We start from the raw sequence: 20,421 nt of genomic DNA on the forward strand, positions 1-20,421 counted from the left end.
TATAACAACGTCATACAATGACGATAATTTAATAAAATACTGAGCCCAAAACGTTATAACTTTATGTCCAAAATGTAACACAATAAAAAAAAGATGATTTCAGAAGATTTTATGAAAGTTATTAAAAATTCAAAAAGCTAAAACCTTTGATAGTCTTTTAAAACTGCAATACAAATCAGAAAATTATAAAAGAGAGAGATTAAAAAAAGCATGCGAGGACCTCACGGCTCCGCAGCACCACTGAGCTCCGTTCTTCAGGCCGCTCTGACTGCAATCAGTATAAAACGATTTTACTGTTACAAGGGACCGTGCCCACCGCAAGAAGCATGAATTAGGTTTTTAAAACAAAAAAATCCCTCTCGCCTCCTGCGGAGGGATTACACGCGGCGAGACATATGAATCAATCAATAAATCGACTACATTTTCCTCGGCAAGGCCAATTTTTAACAAGCAATGAATCGGTAGTGGATTGTTACCAACCCTAGTCCGTTCTGATTAGTTTTCAATTATGTGCAAAGCTCTACAAGCAGGTGTATGATGTATGTATATGTGTGTGAATCCATTCTTTGTAAATCATTAGTCAGTCTAATGAACTTCAATGAAGATATATATCAAGGCCTATTGCGATAAGACATCAGCAAGAAAGTCCCTGCACTCTTTCTTCAATCTAAAAAAAACAAACAAACTTATATTTATGCTAAAATCTAAGTTTACTGAGAAGTTGAATTTCTGTTTCGTACTTCAGACTTTGTCACAGATGTAACAATAGTGCTGTATCAGGAGCTCTTTGCTCCAATGCTCACAACACATCTTCAGAAAGTTATATTGGTGAGAAATCATAGTAAATGCAGGAATTTCATTTCCCGGACTTCCTCTTGGATTCTGTTAGTGCAGAGGATTTGTCTCAGTGCACCATATAATGCAGTGCTTATCTGAGAGCACCTTCACGATCATAACCCTGCTGGGTTGTGGGAATGCGTTCCTGTAGCGTGGCTTGACTCCCAGCTATGAGAGCAACCTTTTTATCTCTCCACCAATTTCACAAATAATTCAAGAAGTTATACGACAGCAAAGTACACATAAACAAGTTCCTGTCTGCTCCTATGTCTGTTGCCATCACCCATCTCATTACCTGCAGCATTATTCATCAATACCCCCACCTCAATGCCCCTCTCCCTCCCCAGCAGCACACATATACCCCCACTGGGAGGCATGGCAGCCTCTGACAAGCCCTGAGTAAATGGGAACCTCATCTTTAGAGTGTGTGTGTGTGCGTGTGTGTGTGTGACAAGTGCTGACAGTCCAGGAGCCTGGCCTCGTACAAGGTCAGCATCTGTGAGCTCCATCAGTGTGTACGAGTGTGTAAGTGTGTGTGTGTGGCTACAAACAATGTACCACCTGTGCCCCCCTGCCATGCCCGCACCCAGCAGATGCTCTGAAAGTCATACTCATACAGTCTTATATACACACACACACCACACACTTAGTCATGAGAACCATGCAGAGTTATCAAAGTCAGCCGAGGTTAGTTGTTGTGTTCAGTGTGATAAATATGATAAAATATGGACCATAAATTCAACTTGTATGGAGGAAGGACAGGGCCTACAAGCTCTCTCTCTCTCTCTCTCACACACACACACACACACACACACACACACACACACACACACACACACACACACACACAGGCAAATACAGTAGATATTTGACAACGGCGATGACTTTTTTTGTCACCAACATTGAAAATTCGAATCAAATGGGTTTTTTTTTGTACTGACCTAAAAGTCCTGAATGCCGACATGATTATAGATGTGTGAACTACATTTATGGTCCCCATAAGGAAATTTGTATTGACTTTACATGCTGTGCACATTCAGCAGTCTCCAGAGTGAAACTAATTACAAACCAAAAAAAATAAAAAACACAAAACACAGCATACAGATCACTACAATAAATGACAGTGGACATTAATTTTTTGGATGGCATACTCTTACAAAACACTTCATGTCCAGACAACGGACAAGGCACGGCGCCAGGATTCCAATTTTGGTCATGCCTGTTTTTAAAGATATTTGTCCCCTAATGGAAGAATAATAGCTCAGTGAAGAATCCCTTCATCCCAAATTTCATTGCCTTACTGACAAGCGTATGTCTCTAAGTAAGCGAGGTAGTGACAACACTGATCCTTTATACTGCATGGCCCCGACTGTCTCCCCCCAACACAACCAGGCAGACTGGTAGGCAGTAAAAGCAAGAATTTTATTTTAAATTCATATAAACCCTATTCAGAATCACATCATCTACTTTGATTTTCTGGATTGGATTATTTTTTGTTTGTGTGTGGTGGTCGGAAGTGAGAGAGGGCTTTGATGAGCGAGTTGCGTTGACCTTTAACAGGCGGGCGAGAGCAGCGCACTGCGCTGTTTGTTGATGAGCTTGTCTCAACAAAGACCACCTGTATGTATGCTTTCAAGTCAATTTAGAGAGAATCAGAGCAGACAGGTCCTGTCACTAAACTGTCTGTGCTGCATGGATCCAGCTGCCAAGCAAAGTAACATGACATGCATGATAGTGCACAAGCACTAGCTTTGCAAGCCTGGCTCATGTATAAGACTTCACATAGCAATATCATTTTCATGTCTTTACATTTTTCAAAGGGAGACTGTATTTTAAATGTTGAATTGTCATCAAATACCACAATTGAAGAAGTAAAAGAATAAGCAAGAAAGTCTATGTTCTCCGAGTCATTTAGTTTGGGCCAGTTGCATAAGTGGGCAGCTCAGTGCTGTCGAGCCCAGCTCTAATATCACAGCTGCTACAGACAGTTACCTACCGGACAGCCGATGGATCTTCATCTGTTCAAAATGTTTCAGACTTGGATCATGTCCAACATTAACTTGAGGGTTTGAGCCAGTGCACATGTTGCTTTAAACTAATTATTTGATTAAGAACCTTACTGTTTTCGTAACTAAGAGCAAGACTGTGGAAAGCCCTCCTTGACCACCTGAAGGCCCCGCAGACTCCAGCTGTCATGTCTACTGGATAAATATGTTCCCTGTTTGTTATCCTTCTGTTTCCTTTGTGTTTGTTGGTTATCCTGTGTCTCATTTCAGATCTGTCTCTTCCTGTCCCTCAGTGTCTCCCTGATGTGTTCTACCTGTGTCTTATTATGGCCACTTCCCTCAAGTATATAGTCTCTGTGTTCCCTTCCGTCTGTGCCAGTTTGTCTTGTCCCACCTGTCAGCGTTCCAGCATTGCTTTTTCTTCGCGTTGCTTCCTATCGTGTTTTGACCTGTTTTTGGATAGTTTTCTTGCCTCTTGTCTCCTGATTTGGATACCTTTGCCTGTTCTGATTGGATTACCTGTGTACCGACGTTTTGCTTGAATAAAGGAACTGAACTTTCTCTAGTGTTTTGAGTCCTGCATTTGGGTCTATCATTGCGTTCAATGTGTGTCAATAGCTGCTTTTAAACAAAGCTTTAAGACCTATCTTTTTAAAAAGGCCTTCTGCTAATTTCTCTTTCTTTTGTATTATGTTTCAACAATTCCTTTTATTATTTTAAACTCTGTAAGCACTTTGAGATTTACAAACGTAAAGTATTATTATTGTTGTTATTGTTAAGAGCTCCAAAACACAACTTGTTTTAAAATTGCCATGATTTTCACTTGCATAATAATTATAAGACCAAGATGAACATTTTAGTATCTTATATTTTCATCTATAACAAGCTATTTACAATAATTAAACCCCCTCTTCTTGCAAGTTTTTTAGAACTTTGTTTTTCTGGCAGTTCTTGACGAAGCTCGGTCTAATAATACAATTACAAACAGAGTTACAAACATTGATTAGAATTGTATTAACACTTCAATAAAAGCATCTGGTATGTCAGGACAGAATGTTTGAATGTTAAACAGGCCAAAGACAGCGAAACACAACAGGAGGTGAAACTGTGGCTGCAGAGCCGGAGGGAGGCTTTATTGTTATCGTCTCCCTTGGTGGTGACTCGCTTGCAATGTTGCGTTGCTATTAAAGAGCGACATAAAAATGAAATCAGATTAAATGCACATGTCAGGAAGCAGTCTCCAACTGGAGTCAGGGTTATGACAAGCTTTTGTCGTTTACTGTGACTGCATGATGTATTTGTCCTGGCTTGGAGTGGAGGAGGCAAGCTGGGAGGTTTCTAATTCCTTTCTCCATCAGCCATCAGTCAAAGCTGCAGAGAGCACAGGCTAAATGTGAGTGCTCGATAAACGGCTCAGTAATGCTGCCAAGCCACATTTCCACTGTTTGTTATTTAAAGCTTTGTTGGAGAGTTACACTTTTAACTTTTTGTATTTCTGTTTTCACCTTTTAGAAAGATTGATTGCTCAGTTTTTCCCCTCTGTTTATTTCCCTCTGACATGCTGGGTGGTGCTCGAGGTGAGTCAGAAGCTCAGACTGCCAGGACACATAACTGGAATCATAGGAAACAGAAGCCTAATTAGCCCTTTTATTAAACTCGGTAACACGAAAAAAAAAAAAAAAAAATGTCAGGTGATGTATGGAAAGTCTGAGACAAGAAAATAATTTGTGCAGAATGGACTGAAGGTAAGTCAAGCACTCAGACGTTTTCCTTCTTTGGAGACACAAACAATGGATCTTCTGTTAATAAGGATTTGAACGGGAATCTATCAAAAGCTGTGTTCCTTAAATAACAACTCAAAAGTGTCCACATTATTTTATGCATATATATAATATTGGTTCCCATGTTTTTAATCTAAAGAAGAATGTCTTAAAGGGCTTACTTAGAGGTCACAAAATTAAATTTTCCTCATAAAAACTGTAGGAGACGACAATGAAAAACGAAACAAAATTAATTCCAAGCCTGCAGACACAGATTCTGCTGAATACATTGAAGAGTAGAGTAACTTACAAAAAACACAAATGAATAGAGAGAAAACATGTTTGGGATAAATTGTTGTTTTTCTTACAATACAGCATGTTTAACCAAAGATAAACCAAGGCTTCATTGTCAGGACGAGAAGATCCTAAACCGACGGAAGGTTTTGCCTTAATGTTGCTCTGTTCATTGGTATTAGAACCATCACCATGCAAGGAGCACCTTAGACGATCCACCTTTTGAAAAGATCTATTGTGAGGTGCTGGTGGCCTAGTCAGCGAGCAGCCCATGTATGGAGGCAGTAGTCCTCCTAGTCAAAGTTGTGTTTAAGAAAACTGACATATCTCTAAATCTAACATTGTGCTGATTAAGTAGCAACTGTGAAGACAAGGGATACCTAAAGGGACAAAGTCTGCCCAGAACCTAGGTGTCATAATTGATGGCCAGTCAACATTGAAGTCAGATAAAGTTTGGATAAAAGATCTGTTAAATGAAATGTAGAATTTAAGGATCAAGTGGCCTCAATTGCCCAATCGATTTACCCTTTACAACACCAGGAAGAGCCGACCTCGCCTGTCAGAGCTCTGCTACACAGCTCCTTGTACAGAGTCTTTTGATATCATGCATTGACTATTGCAACACTTTACTGGCAGGTCTTCCTGCATGTACAATCAGACATTTGCAGATGATCCAAAACGCAGCAGTGTGATTGGTCTTTTTCCTTGGACTTGAAGTTTTAAGCCTTGAAGTTTGTTGCACATTATACACTGATCTGAACCACGAGATGCACGTCGGGCAGAGTGGAGCTTTAAGTTTATTTCGAAAGAAATCTGGGTAATTTGCTTTTCAAACTCAAAATGTCAACAGTTTAAAACAGATGACTTACATTTCTAAATTAAACATATAACAAAAACCCCATTTACAGTATCAATTTTGTGATTAAAATTATTTACTTATTAACCTACTTCTTACACATTAAGTTTGGTTTTTTTCTGACCTCCCTTTTGGAATTATTTTTTTTTTTAATCATATTTATGTTGATAAACATCAAATAACACAAGGAAATGTTTAAATCTTACTTGCTCTTACTTGTATTACAGGACACAGTGAATAAAGGTTCTCCTCCTCAGCTGCTAATGTACATCTGGTACACTGTGGCTTTGGTATTCTGTTTTAACTTCCCCACCATCTCTTACTGTAATCTCCTGCTGACTTGACCGGATATCAATAATTAATTTAGCTCAGAAAAACACCTCTGAACTCGCATATGAGCTCAGGACTTTAAGTTCCAGCGTTAGCAGTTCTGCTGTGACCAAACTTTAGCTTTGGTTATTTCTTTCTGACACCAGACACATGAACTCAGGACCTCTCTCTTTCTTTTTTTTTGTTGTCCTTGCTGCTATCTAGTGTTTGCTTGCTCACTTTATATCCTCATGCGCACTTAGCCAGAGCCAGGCCGCCCCTTCCTCGTGTCAGAGTGAGTATTTTAGCGTTTACGATTTTTGGGTATTATTTTTGTCACCTAATCCAGCACAGACTAGCATCACCTCACAGCGGCTCTACCTACTGAAGGTGTGTTTAAACTCAGGCCTCGCTTGTCTTGTGACTGTGGCCGTTACTCGTGGTCAAAGGGAGTAACTGTGAATACTTCCCACCTTGTTATTAAAAAAAATCACAGCTTAGACGTCCTCATTGAATGATATGATGGTTTGATGGTTTTAGAGGTGTAACAGATGAGATCAACCTCTGTTGCACCAGATAACAAAGAGCCATGTAAGCTGCATACACTCACTCCAAATCTGCCTTGTTGAACTGAGCGTCTGCCGCCCTCCTCCCAGTATTACTTGGGACAGCTGCAGCATAGCTTGCATGAGTGCATTTTACAATAGTTAGAATCTACATGAACAGCCATCAGCTTACTCTGGAGGTGTTGCGCTCATGTGAGATAACATATTGGCCTCCGGATTAGTCTTTGAAAATGAGAATTAGTTTTCCTCTCGCGTCAAGCAACAATAAAGTAGCAGCACGATTAAGGATTGGTATCGACAACAGGTAACTCTCGGTATCTGTACATGATTGGTCAGAGCTGAAAGTACAGATAAGCTCATGGACAAACCGGCGCTCCTGTCGGTTAAAGCTGCTTCTTATGGAAAGTTGGGCGTTCCATAAGCCTTGTATACAGTCAGGGTTTCCAGGGCTATTTCCGCTGTCTAGGGAGTATATTGAAAAGGGAATTTATTTGAAGTGATGCAACACATCACAAATCTTAGGGTTTGAAAACGGATCACAGATTTTTGTCATGGATCATTACATTATTCCGCATCAGCCCCCCTTAAAAAAAGGAGCGATAACTCTCCTGCTCAGCTGGAGGCTAATGTGCAATAAACTGGTAAATAAACGGGTTGATCAAGATTGCTATGCAAGTCAGCCAACAAGGAAGTGTAAAGGAGATGTTTCTTCTATTTCTCTCTTCTTTTATTTCTTTTATAAGCAGTTGAAAAAAACAAAACAATGCAGACCTGCAACAACACTCAGCCTGAAACAAACTTTAGATTTGAAGGTTAACTGATGGTAGCATTTAACAGGCAGCTGCTTCAGCAAGTCAAACTTTCTGACTGTTACGTATTCTGCTTTTTCCTCAGCAGTAAATGATGGCTGGAAGTGCAGACATCTTGCCTTTACCCCTGCTGCCAAAATCTCAAAAGGAGCTGACAGGTTAACAGAGGTCCCCGTCCCCCCGTCCCCCTGCAAGTTCAGGAGCTGCTGCTTGTGAGTAGATTTTACTTTTGCTTACAATCTCTGGACTGCTGGTAGTTTAGCAGAGTGAATGTATGAGATACAAACTTGAACATTTGCACACACACAAAAGCTTTACTGCAGAGCACAGACAGGAAATGTGTGTTTCTAAGAGTCAGTGGTGCTGCAGTGTTCTCATAAATATGGGACAACAAATGCAGCTCTCACTTTAAATAAGGACTTCTAGGTAAGTCCTTAAGTTTAGGGTGCAGTGTAATGGAGGATGATACGTTTTCAATGACATAAAGTGTCCTCACAGATACAGTAATGCAACAATGTACTGCAAGTGTACTGTACGTGCAAAGCTTAATATTCCGGTGTGTGCAAGCATGTGTGTAGGTGTGTGTGTGTGTGTTTGTGACAGAGCAGCATATGGCCAGCCCTGCATGTAGTGAAATATTAAAAAGCAGTGTCAGCAAGAAGGGCACTGCGTGTGTGTGTGTGTGTGTGTGTGTGTTAGTGAGTGTGTGCACGAGTGTGTGTGTCTCATGGGAGGTAGAAATCTGCCGGACATAGACAACTTCTCTCCTCTGTCTCTGCCAATTTGACCAGTTGGCTTTATGTGCTGGGGTGACTAAATGCCATCTCCCTCTGTGGCACACACTCACAAAACACACACACACACACACACACACACACACACACACACACACACACACACACACACACACACACACACAAACACTTACAAACACTGAGGGTTTCATACACACACTGTACCTTAAATCAAAAAAGTCTTCATCACAGTGAAACTATTCAGTATGCGTCAAGTGGTGTAAGCCTGTTTGAGAGAGAGAGAGAGAGAGAGAGAGAGAGAGAGAGAGGGGCCATTCCTTTTTCTTCACCTCTGCGTCTCGCCTGTGACTCACACACTCCTGCCTTGAAGTGATATTTAAAAAGTCTGTTCATGCCGGATCAGTTTTTGGTTGAAGGAATGTTTGTCACCATTTGGTGTCTATTTTCGGGAGATGTCATACCCCGACCAAAGTACATGCCTTGCCTCAGTTTGCTAATAACTCTTGATTCGTGTTGAGAGGCGAAGCGACGCTTCAAAGTTTTCTTTTAATTTTTAATTGGTAGACTCTTGTCCATCTCTATCTTTTAACAGGTGTGATTTATTAATGGCACGTATTAATAATCTCCTGCTGCCTATGTTTTTCAATTCTCCAGGGAGGAAAGACGAAAATAAACAAAGCTCACAAGATAATGTTTAGTTTTGATCCATGAATACCAAATTGAAAACAGCTTGTATTCTTGTATTAGCCCTGGGCATATTTAATCAAAAGTGAGTGAAAATCTGGATCCAAATGAAATATGTAAATACATTGTATACTTAAATAAGGGGTGTGACAGTGTGCCTGTAATGAACTGAAATTTATGAAGTAAAGTTATAATTAAAAAAAAAACATATACACTAGAAACAACTCAGGAATGCAAACAACCTCAGATGAAAAGTGTAAATATATTTATTTACCTTTATTGTGTTTGATTTACTGTTGCCTCATCACCCTTGCTGTAGTGATTATTATAGTTTTTCGACAGGGTCTACAGCAGGGACATGCAGTTAAGACGCATCCTGTCCGAAGACACACGCTCCAGCCAACACACAACCAATGTGAAGCGAACATTGGGTTTACAACCTTACTGAGAGTTTCCATATGCTCCGTGTGCACTGTGTTCTATCCATGCTGCGTACTATACAACGCTGGTAACGCCCTCTTTAGTTGGTGCCCGTGTTACCTGCATGCATTGCAATCTGTCTATTGGGCTTTCAGGCAGCGCTGCTCTGTCAAAATATCAACCATGTCTAGCCCTGAAAGAGCTCACTGCATGTGGACATCAAGCTGAACTGAGTAGATAGACCTGGATAGGAAGTCAGACAAGGGAATGCTCAGAATATTCAGTCAATTACAAAATAAAACACAATGTACAGACTCTTGATTGTATATCCCATCCCTTTATAAACATTAACGTCATAACAGACTCCAAACACAAATTGATCAACCACGGAATGACAAATTTTGTTTCACGTTGTTCTCTCTGTTCCAACGCAATCTTGTAATTCTCTTGTGATCTTGTGAACCGTGAGTCAAGCTGCTCATGGCCATGCTCTGCTGCTTTTATTGATTTCTGTGGAAACCACCAGTTTCTGTCTAGTTAAAAGTGATTACATTGGTTACATGGTAAGTATATTTGAGAAGACTTACAGAGAAGTCGTCAGCTTTGCAGAGTGTCTGCGAGAAATGCGTATCAATTTAAGCACAAAGTATGGTAGTATCAGATCATACCGGGTTGTTTTTTATTTGAAGGAATCATCCCTGAATCAGATCAGCCTATGAACTGAGATCAGAATCAGATTTTTCTGGTGAAGGAGTGATCCACTTACGTCATTTTATTACAAAGTTATGCTTATAGATCAATTGCTCAATTCCTTGTTTTTACAAACCATTACAAGATTTGCACCCATTGATTCACTTCTACAGTATTGGATTCTTTTCAGTCAATTGTCCCCTTTAGGGACACAATTGATTAAAAAAGATACAAATAATCTTAACTTCCAGATAGAACTGAGTCCAAGGCAACACACTGGAGAATAAATGCATGGGCCAATGCACAAGAATTTAAACACCTATTATGCACTTTTTCTCTATCAGTGACTAATCCATGTATTTGTATGAGAATGAATACAAATAAAACATACTCTCTTTCAATAAAAGTTTATATTTACAGCAAGTCTTTGCTATGTCAATTCAGCCAACAGTGCTCTAAATCAGATGTTGCAGAAGACATGTCTAACAATCAATTCAATTCAGTTTATAGATCTTCCGGGCGGGAACAAAACAAGACAAATGTAGAAATGCAGCATTGCTGATTTAGAGCGATGCAGTGAAAATAAGCCTTATAGAATTTATTATAATACTCTGTCAGTAAAGGCATATTAATATTAAAGTGCAGTAAACACAGCATCTGTATTGAGTGTTTGTTCTATAATGTGTAGGCGTGTGGTTATGTCATCGAGCCTTGTGCAGGTCTTGGTGAGGGGAAGAGGTGGCTTTACATGGGATGAAAGGTGAGCAGAGGATGAGGGATGATGGGAGTTGAAGAGCTGGACAGCCACTGGGACAAAGGTTGTCCTTCTCCTTGGTGTTCTGAATCCACTCACAGGTAGGGAGCAGGACGCGTGAGCTGTCCTGTTGGACCCTGCCTTGTGACCTTAGCATCTGCTGCTCTCACTGGCAGAAGAGTCTCTGACAGGGAGACCAACAATTTAAGGGGAGACTGTGTAAATGCAAGTGGCTTCAAAAATGAACAACACACAACACTGTAATAAAGGCCACAAAGCTGTACAGTGAAGCTCTATTAACATGCAGTTATTAGATCATTTACATTTGAAAATATCAAAGAGTGAAGAGTTGGACTTGTTTTTTAGTCAATAACATGAAATTGTATCACATTAAAAAAGGAAGTATCCCTATTTGTTTCCTTTAATCTTATATATATCTTATCTATATATCTAAAACCTCACGTTTGGCTTTAGGAAACAACTTTTTTTGCAATCATTTGACATGTTAAAGACTTGAAATTAAAATAGAAAAAAACTTGATTTAGCTACAGATGAAGCAACAATGACAAACATCATGAGTTGCATCTTTCGTAACATTTTGGCATCCTTAGAGTTGTATAATTTGTAAAAAATAAATCCACTTTCTCTGTTGATGACACTACAGTGAAACTCAGTGAGGGTCCTCAATTGAAGGAAAGTATTCTCCGGGGGACTAGAGTCTCCTCAGTAAATGTTTTGCCAATGTGGTCATCAGATTTAAATATTTCTTGGGCACAATTGGGAATTTTTTGGCAGGTCAGGGGTTACCTAAATCATTAGAAATTATCCTCTTGGGACTGTGAATATTCAGAGCAAACTTAATGGCAATCTGTTTTTTTGGGGGGGGGGGGGGGGGGGCATCTTGCTGTGGCCCAAAGCATGACAGACGGACAAAACAACTGACGGGGACATCTGTTCGCCCGTCTGCTGGCGGGGCAGCAAAAACTCGATGGGCTGGAAGAAACGGGAACACGGAAAGAATGAAAAGTTAAACGAACTACACTCATTGTGTGTTCAAATATTATATTTTGGCCATGCAGGATGCCACATGATTTGAAACCTGCCATGGTAGGCAAAATATGACGAGGCTTTTTGCAAGCCAATTAGCCATGCACACTGAAAGTGTGGTGAAAATGTCAGAGTGTTGTGTCGATTATGCTAATAGACCTCCTGTTCTGCAGGTTTTGAAAGCACCAACAAAAACTGATGTTTGAATCACAGCCCAGGTATGATGACAGTAAAAGGAATCAATCACATACACCAGCAACATGATAATCAAAATGTGTCAGGATGCGGACTTCATTATTTTAATCTCTTTGCAGTAGTACAGAAAGCTTGATAAATTGTCACCAGTCTGGTGTTTACCATTTCTATTTCAACTCTGGTAAAACAGCATGTGGCCATGAGGCTAGAAGGCAAGAGTACATGAAATGTAGCAGATTGGAGATCCTTTAAAGAACCATGAGTAGATGTTTGTAGCGCTTTAAGCCATCTTCTCAACAATTTGTCATAAAGCATGCTATTGTCACCGTATGTCTTCTTTGTAATAATCTAGGGTTTGAATGTTTTTCTGCCTCTGGTTGGGGGAAATTGCATCCTAAATAAGTACTGGTGATTCGATCCCTTTCAAATCAATACTGCTGATACAAAGTCTGTCACAAGTATTGATGCTGGCATCAATAGGATCACCAGCAAACAAAATTGGATCCATCACGTGTTAGATTACATGAAACCTAGGGCAGAGTTATTTGCATATAGTGATAACTAATTTAGGAGTTTTCAGTCATTGAACATTTGTAATTAAGCTTCAAAATCTGTCTTTTCCCTGATAACTTGACACATGTTTGACAAAGTTATCAAAAGAGATTTGAGGGAAATTAAAATATTCAGAATTCAATTAATGTAGCACTTCTGAATGTATTTCTTTGTCTTGCATGAGAGTACCTTCGCTACTTTAACTGTAAAAGTATAAATACCGGTGGTATCATTATTGGTTATGCTTTTGGTGTACTAGGTATATGAAAAACCAGATTTTGGGCCACATGTGATTGATAATCTGATATGATGCCTGGGAGACTCTTAAATTCAAGATATCAGTTTGCAAAATCAATATCACAATCTGCTTTATTGCACAGAGTTTTGTTTGGATTTTGCGGAACATAAAGAAACACAATAAGAGAAAGACAAAGGAAGCGTGATCACCATACCAACAATGTCTCTTTTATATGTCCTCATCTAGAACCACATGTTACAAGGTTTGACATGTGGATGATGCTAAGCCTCTATCCTGGTTGATAGGCCACCGTGGTAGTGACTTGTCATTTGTAAGTTAGGACCTACAGCATACCTTCATTTTACTTCTCACTATAAATGGGAACATAATGTACTAAATGAACACTGTGATGTATTAGAGATGACTTGTAGCTACGTATATTTGAGGCACAAAGTGATTTGTACCGGGTTAATAAATCAAGTGAGTAGAAGGGTTTTTCTTAAAAACTTCTCAAAAGTCTTTTTGACACCAGTGGAGTACCACCTGCTTGCAGTTAGAAGAAAATTGGCAATTTTCCCGTTCATCTTTTGACAGCCTTTGGATAAAAAATCTAATATTTGTGATAAAATAAGCAGGTGGCCTCATTAAGCTGATCTTGAGACGTAACTTTAGAAGATATCGCCCCTGCAACAAAGCGAAAAAAATAAATACATGTCCTCTAATCTTAAGTTTTTAAAATCTCATTGGAAATGGAAAGTTTGGCAAAGACCCCGACTTTAGTCAAGTGAGAAGAGCACAAATACTGAAATCTTGCAGGGATAATACAATTTAACTCTTAACAATTGTTGCAGTCATACAGGTCTCGAATAGTTTAAGTTGAAATGTATGTTTCTACTACTCTTATTTTCCAGTGTAACTAATAAACAGTGTATCCATGGCGTGTTGAGAAGGAAATACCTGCTCCCGAATTCAGTGTTCAGTGATTCTGTAAGCATAGTTTACAGACAGCAGGAGCCTCTTTCTTTTCTAATGGTAGCAATAACTCAAACACATACACACACAGGGCTTAATGGCCTTTCTAATGAATGGCCTAAGATAGTAGGCTAAATGGTGGTTGCCATAGTGATAGGGTCAATCGATCAGAGAGTATTGATTGGCCATCGATAAGTTCCAGACGGCAAGCTACTGGAATAGAGAATGAGGAGGTGTGTGTGTGTGTGGCTGTGTATCTGTGCTGGCGTGTGTTCTTACTGCGTGTGTGCGTGAGTTAATTCTCCATGTGTGTGTTGGGCAGACATTCCTCTGCATTAGTTTGGATATTGCTGTAATAGATTCATGTGTCATGGCATTGCCTCCTGAACTCTGAAAACTCGCTGACGTAAATGACGACATCAACTTTAATTTTCTCTGTTAGTCACCTTCCTCACTCAGCTCCTGATTGGAGGAACAAACCAGGGATCAGACTCTTTAAATCTCAGGGATCAGATTATATACCTGGCCAAACAGTTAATCTTCTGTGACAATTTTACCATTTATTTTAAACTGTATTATTTTGCGAAATCCAGAGCCTTGCTAGATGCTGTTTGCTCCAAAACATTTTATCTAAAGGATGCATGTTTGTTTTTTTGGTTTCCTTTTGTGATTCATAATTTGAATGTCCGTGATAAACTGAAGGATTTAGTGTTCTTTTTAAGGTGGAAAAAACCCTCATTTTTTTAAAGCTCAAGAGACAAGAAAAAGCCCTTTTGGATAAGCTGGAAAATACATTTTCAACATGAGTGTTTTGCATAGATATTTGCGAGACATATGCATAGTTACAGGGCCTCAATGCTACAAATACATAATTTCATTGAATACTATGCTTTTATTATGGATACTTTTACTTAAAAGCTATAACACATTTAGACTCTAAAGCTGTAAAATTCAACATACAGTAAGCATTATAATGTTTTACAGTTACATTTCAGGCAGCCAGAGTACATCTATCTTTTGAGACGGTACCTTATTAGATATTCTGCTTACATGAGGTTCAAAGACATTGTATATGGCATATGAATCAATAATAAAATAACCATTTTATATGATGGAGGGAGAACATCCATTGCAGGTAGTTGTGTCCTCACTGAATGTACATAGATCAGATTTACTCAGGAAAAATGTGTCATGTCTGTCTTGTGTGTTTTATAAAGCTTTTACATCATTACCACACGTGGCTGTGTGGGCGAGAGTACAGTGGACCTATTTCCAGCTTCATCTCAGTAGCAAATTAAATATAAAAAGTCAACCTCGGCACCTCTTCGCCTGTTAAATGTCAATCCGTATTATTCATAGTTATTGTGCAGTGCTGTAATTAACTTTTTTGGTGAGCAAATACCCTGGAAATTTGATCAGAAATCATTTTCTGAACCTTTATAATTTCACATGTTACTAAATCATTACAAACCATTTAAAAGGTTCCCAACCCATTAGATCCTTTGCACACTTGTTGGTTTAGGAGTCCGATTTAATCGTTTCTGCTAAATCTTAAGCAGTGGTTTGAAATAGTTTCTATTACAGGCTGCATTGGTTACTAATGCTTGTCATGGCTTCCAGTAGATTACAGGAGATTACAATACATTGTAAGAGGTTATTGTATATTACAAATTGTATGATTCTCACATTGAATACTGTTTTATTGAAAAATACAGGTGCCCTGTTAGAAATTAAAGTCAGTGCAACTCGGTCCTCAATCACCAATTTTTGACCCTGTTGAAGAGTATTAAATCCATGTTTTCATCTCCATACTGTAGGTCTGCAGTCTGGCTGTGGGCTTAGATGAGGATAGACTGGTGTAGTAATGACATATTATTGTAGGCCAACCCGAAAAAATGGCGCCGGTGGTTCCTTCGGAAATTCGCCTATGGGATTTTTGAATTGGATTTTGGATCATTGCAGAAAATAAGCTCTGTGTCAAACACACGCTTCTGATGCGTCGCTGTTTTGTTCAGCGGGATAATCTTTACAGATGAACATCATTTATATGAAGTTTGAAGAGTTAATGCAGCCGAGAGAAGTAAAAAGCTAACGTTATGCGCTAGCGAACTACACCGCGGTCGCTTTATAATGACGTCACGGCCGTTATGCTTCATCGATCTAATCAGCGGATTTGACAAGATAGCTAAACGTTAGCTTAATAAGTTGTTTATTAACCTAATATTTGCAAGAACACTGAAAAACATGACTAGAGGCTGTAAGGAGGATTAGGGAGAGAGTTCCCGGCGTCATGACGTGTAATGTCTGCAACAACCACTGTAGTTTCAGTTAGTTACTCGTTAGCAACCGCTGTTTAAAGTTCGCGTAAAAACTTTAAAATTCACAAGTGGGGTTTTAGTTAACGTAGTTTCGCTCGTCTAACAAAACATCAACATCTCTTCAGCTTGTGTTAACCACAGACCTTATTTCAGGCGTCTAAACACAAACCCATTCAAAATCCCCATTGACTTTTAGAGTTAGGAACCCATGGCGCTAAAATGCTAACTTACTTCCTGGTTTTAGGACTCAAAACTACGCCAGTCTATTGGCAACAGCTCTAAGAGTTGTAGATACACCAGCTAGTACAAAAAGGAGTTGTTATACATCATGTGCAAAGTGAGAAAAAAGATGAACTTATTGTTAAAAACCAATTGACTTAGTTGGTGGTAATGTTGTTGCACTAATGTTTGACAGAGTAGGTGGTCTCCTACGTTTTCTAGGAAAAAAACCCTGGTTTGTCTAAACTCTTTACAATTATGAATACATCATGCAGGCATTAGCATTTATTTTAAGAGGTTGTACTCTGCAACAAATTGCATAAATGGACAAGACAAGACATAGAAGTCCCAAACATATAACAACTGATGTCTTTATAGCTCAAATAAAGATGTGCCACAGTCATAGGGTTGAAACACATAATAACTTAAGAGGGGGTATAGAAAAGTAATGCTTATATTTTAGCCCATGTACATCCAAACAATTTACCATTTCAAACCAGAAACCAAATGACATTTCTGTATGTTGTAAAAAATCTTTCCATTTTCAAGCTCTTTTTGGTATATGATTTGGCAGGCATTGTACATTTGAATAAAGGTTCAAAGAGTCTGCACAGTGATCTTTCATTTCCAAGCTGCATTGCTTACTGACTCACTGACTGACAAACTCCTGTTACTCATCATCTCCTGCATTAGGGCTTTTAGGTAGTTACAACAAAATGTTTGTTGAGCCACTCATTATACCCTGAGTAATTCTTTCTTTGCTTTGTGGGCTCTTTGTATCTTCAGAATTGAATTACCAATCATATGACAGTTTATGAATAAGTAGTGTGTCCCAGATGTTGCTGGATGATCAGTCAGTCCAGCAAACAGTAACCTGCTTCCATGTGACTTCATGGTGAAGGCTCTTTGTTCAGTTGTAATAAGACATTGAGTGTCACACCACAACTGAAAGGTTACACTGTTTCTGTTTTTCTGGCGCTGGACAGAAACTTTGCACATTAATCTTGGGTAAACTATTAATAGCCATGGCCAAAACAGGGCAGCTGTATTCTGAGTAAACATAAAACAACACACTGGTGTTGTCCACAAAATGTTCAGTTTTCACCTTCTTGGGTTATAATCAGATGGTAAAACAGCCTGCTGATGTGATGGACTCACCAACATTCATAGCTGCAAAAGGAGCCAACTGCACTGCACCTACCACTGTAACATGTATTTATTATTGTCCAGAATCATCCAACAACAGATGGAATTGTGTGTGTAGATTAGAAGAAATTATGGTTTCAGGCAACAGAAAGACTTGGTTGCAATTTTTTTTTTTTGATAAAAAAAAAAAATATCTCTACGGAAATGGAAAAAGGTTGTGAAATCATTTGTACCTCTGTTAGATGTAACATAAGTCAGTAAAACAGATGACTGTTTATGGGTTTTTTTTGTTTTGTTTTTTTATTTTGGGGGAGGAGGGGGCTTTTCTGTGCCTTTATTTGGATAGGACAGTGGATAGAGTCAAAAACAAGAGGATGGGACACAGAGGAAGAAAGCCACAGGTCAGATTCGCCCGCTTGGAGGACTGCATTCTTTGTTCATTGGGCGTGCGCTCTAACCACCAGTCTACTACCCTCGCAGGTCTTTTGACAGCAGCAGCGGTAGTCAGATGCAAGAACTGAAAGGTTTGGATTGGCCTAAAATCCATCAGACCGTCTGACAACCAGATGGTTGATTGTCTCGACAATCAATCAGGAAACATACCTGATCATCATGCCATACCAATGAATCCACAAGAGATCTATTTTGTAATGAGCTGTCATTCAATTGTAGTTGTTCACTCATACATTGGGTTTGTCTTCTTGGCAACTTAAGTGGCAACTTTTACACCATTCTAAAGCTGGATATTAAGTCAGTAAGTCAGCTTTGCTACAAATGTAAGTGTACTTGGGCCGGGCTTAACTGCCACAGTAGAACAAACCTTACAAACCTTAAACTTTACATTCATATCACATTCATTTCGACAAGAACTGAACACCCCTCTCCAACCCAGGCTGCTTTAAAATATACAAGACCACTGAACAAGTATGATAGCTTGGTAAATGTCCTACCCAAAAAAGAACTCTAGATGTTCCCCCATAGTATAATCTCTGGATGCTGTCCTTGAGTTTCTTGCAATTATGTGGTATTTAAGTCAGGTGACCATGTAAGAAGACCAATTCCACCCTGGGTTGTAAATGGATGGATTAAACGTCTACCTCCTACATCCAGGAGAGCTCAGGGTTCAATTCACATGTAAAACAAATGTTGACAATGTTGACTTCTATTAGTTATATGATCATAATATGAAGCACAGGAACTCTTCGCAGGCCTTAAACAAGCGTTTAAACATCATTAGTTCACCAAACATAGTCGTGCCCTTGACTTTCTATTTCTTGTCATTGCAGGACTGTCACTGTCTTGTTACTGAAATTAAGTCTGCCACGGCTTACTCAGAAGTCTTAGCCCTGCTCCTGCCTTACCTCAAATAGGCCTGAGCATTGATCCGTGATCAGGTTTTGCTCATCAGCTGTTTTTGTTGGGTGTCGGGGCAGGCAGCAGCCGAGCAGCAGCTCATCTAATTAATGCGGATTTGACTGGTCACGCTGCTGCGGCTGCAGACTCACGGCTACCTGCTGCCACCGAAAAAACCTTCAGCCGTGTCACAACACCACATCAAAGAGGTCTGAGAATTTCTTATGTAATTAAATCGGACCTCTCTCAGCGCTGCAATCAAGCAGCTCATCATGCAGCTGGCAGGAGAGTTTTCTGATGTTCCCCATGGCCTAAAAATCACCTCTGTCCTGTCGTTTTTGACAGCTGCCTGAGTTTGAGGGACTCGTACGATAATTGTCATCTGCTATGTTTTAATAAAGACACAGATGAGCTGATGTTCTATATGGTTGACTTGTTGCCCATCAAACTGTCTGCTCTCATTTGTTACTGGCCTGTATAATCATTTGCTTAGGCACCAGTGATTTTAGAATCAAATTAGTACAGCCGGAGAGAAAATGAAACGGAAAAATTGAAAAAGGGAAAATTAAAGAATAAAGGAAAGAGACTGACAGTACAAGAAATATAGAACCAGAGTAGAGTAGAGAGTTGAGGTATTTTGTGTAATGTTTTCAGATCTTTTTTTTTTTTAAATAAATTTTCTCATAAACATTTGAAATATTTATAATTATCTATAACATAGGTTTCAAGAGCTCCTTGTATTACTCAGTGCTGAATGATTTATTTTTCTATACATCACCATGTTTCTTGAATATTCATAAATATTCATAAAAGTCTGCTGATGCAAAAATTCTGTATTTTTTGTATCCAGTATACTTAGATGAATCTATATCTATCTATATATATATATATATCTCTGTGTGAGCGAGCCCTCACCATATTGCATGTTTGATCTCGATTGCTCGGGCAACAGCTGTGAAACTATCAGGGATTTAAATATTTAGCATCTCCAGAGATTATTTTCACAAGCTTATTCCACCCTCTCTGTGTCTGCTGTGGGAGAATCTCTGCTATATGTTTGTGCGTGTTATTTGTATCATGTTTGTTGTTTGTTTACATATTCTTACATACAGAGCCTGCCTTCCTGCATGCAGTGTGTAGGTGTCAAAGTGTCTGCTGTTCATTCACGCAAAATATGTTTTTCAAAATCAACATGTGTCTATACTGTTAATTAACCTTAAACTTACCAACATATATATATATTTCTTTAAACACTACCAACACTCATGGATACCTCCACAAGAAAGTGTTTTGCCTTTGGAAAATGTCGATATTCTTCTAATACTCATCTGGTGAAAAAATATGTAGAATTTTAGAAATTTAAGTTACACTTAAAAATATATATATATAAAAAAATGTAGGTGACACGGAACATTTAATGGATTCTTTTTCCTCATGTCCCTGGACAGATATTATTGTTAAGTTTGAGTTGAGATAACTAAAAGTTATGTTCTGCTCAAATGGCATTAAGACGCTGAGATGAGGAGGCCATCATGTTTTCAGAAAAAACCCCCAGACAGAATTCTTTGATTAAAAGTTACTGTGGAACATGTGGGGTGACACTAAATAGAACCCGTTTTAACCGTAATATTTTATAGTTTT

The sequence above is a fragment of the Symphodus melops genome (genome assembly GCF_947650265.1).
Source record: "Symphodus melops genome assembly, chromosome: 15".
In the NCBI taxonomy this organism is placed as follows: Eukaryota; Metazoa; Chordata; class Actinopteri; order Labriformes; family Labridae; genus Symphodus; species Symphodus melops.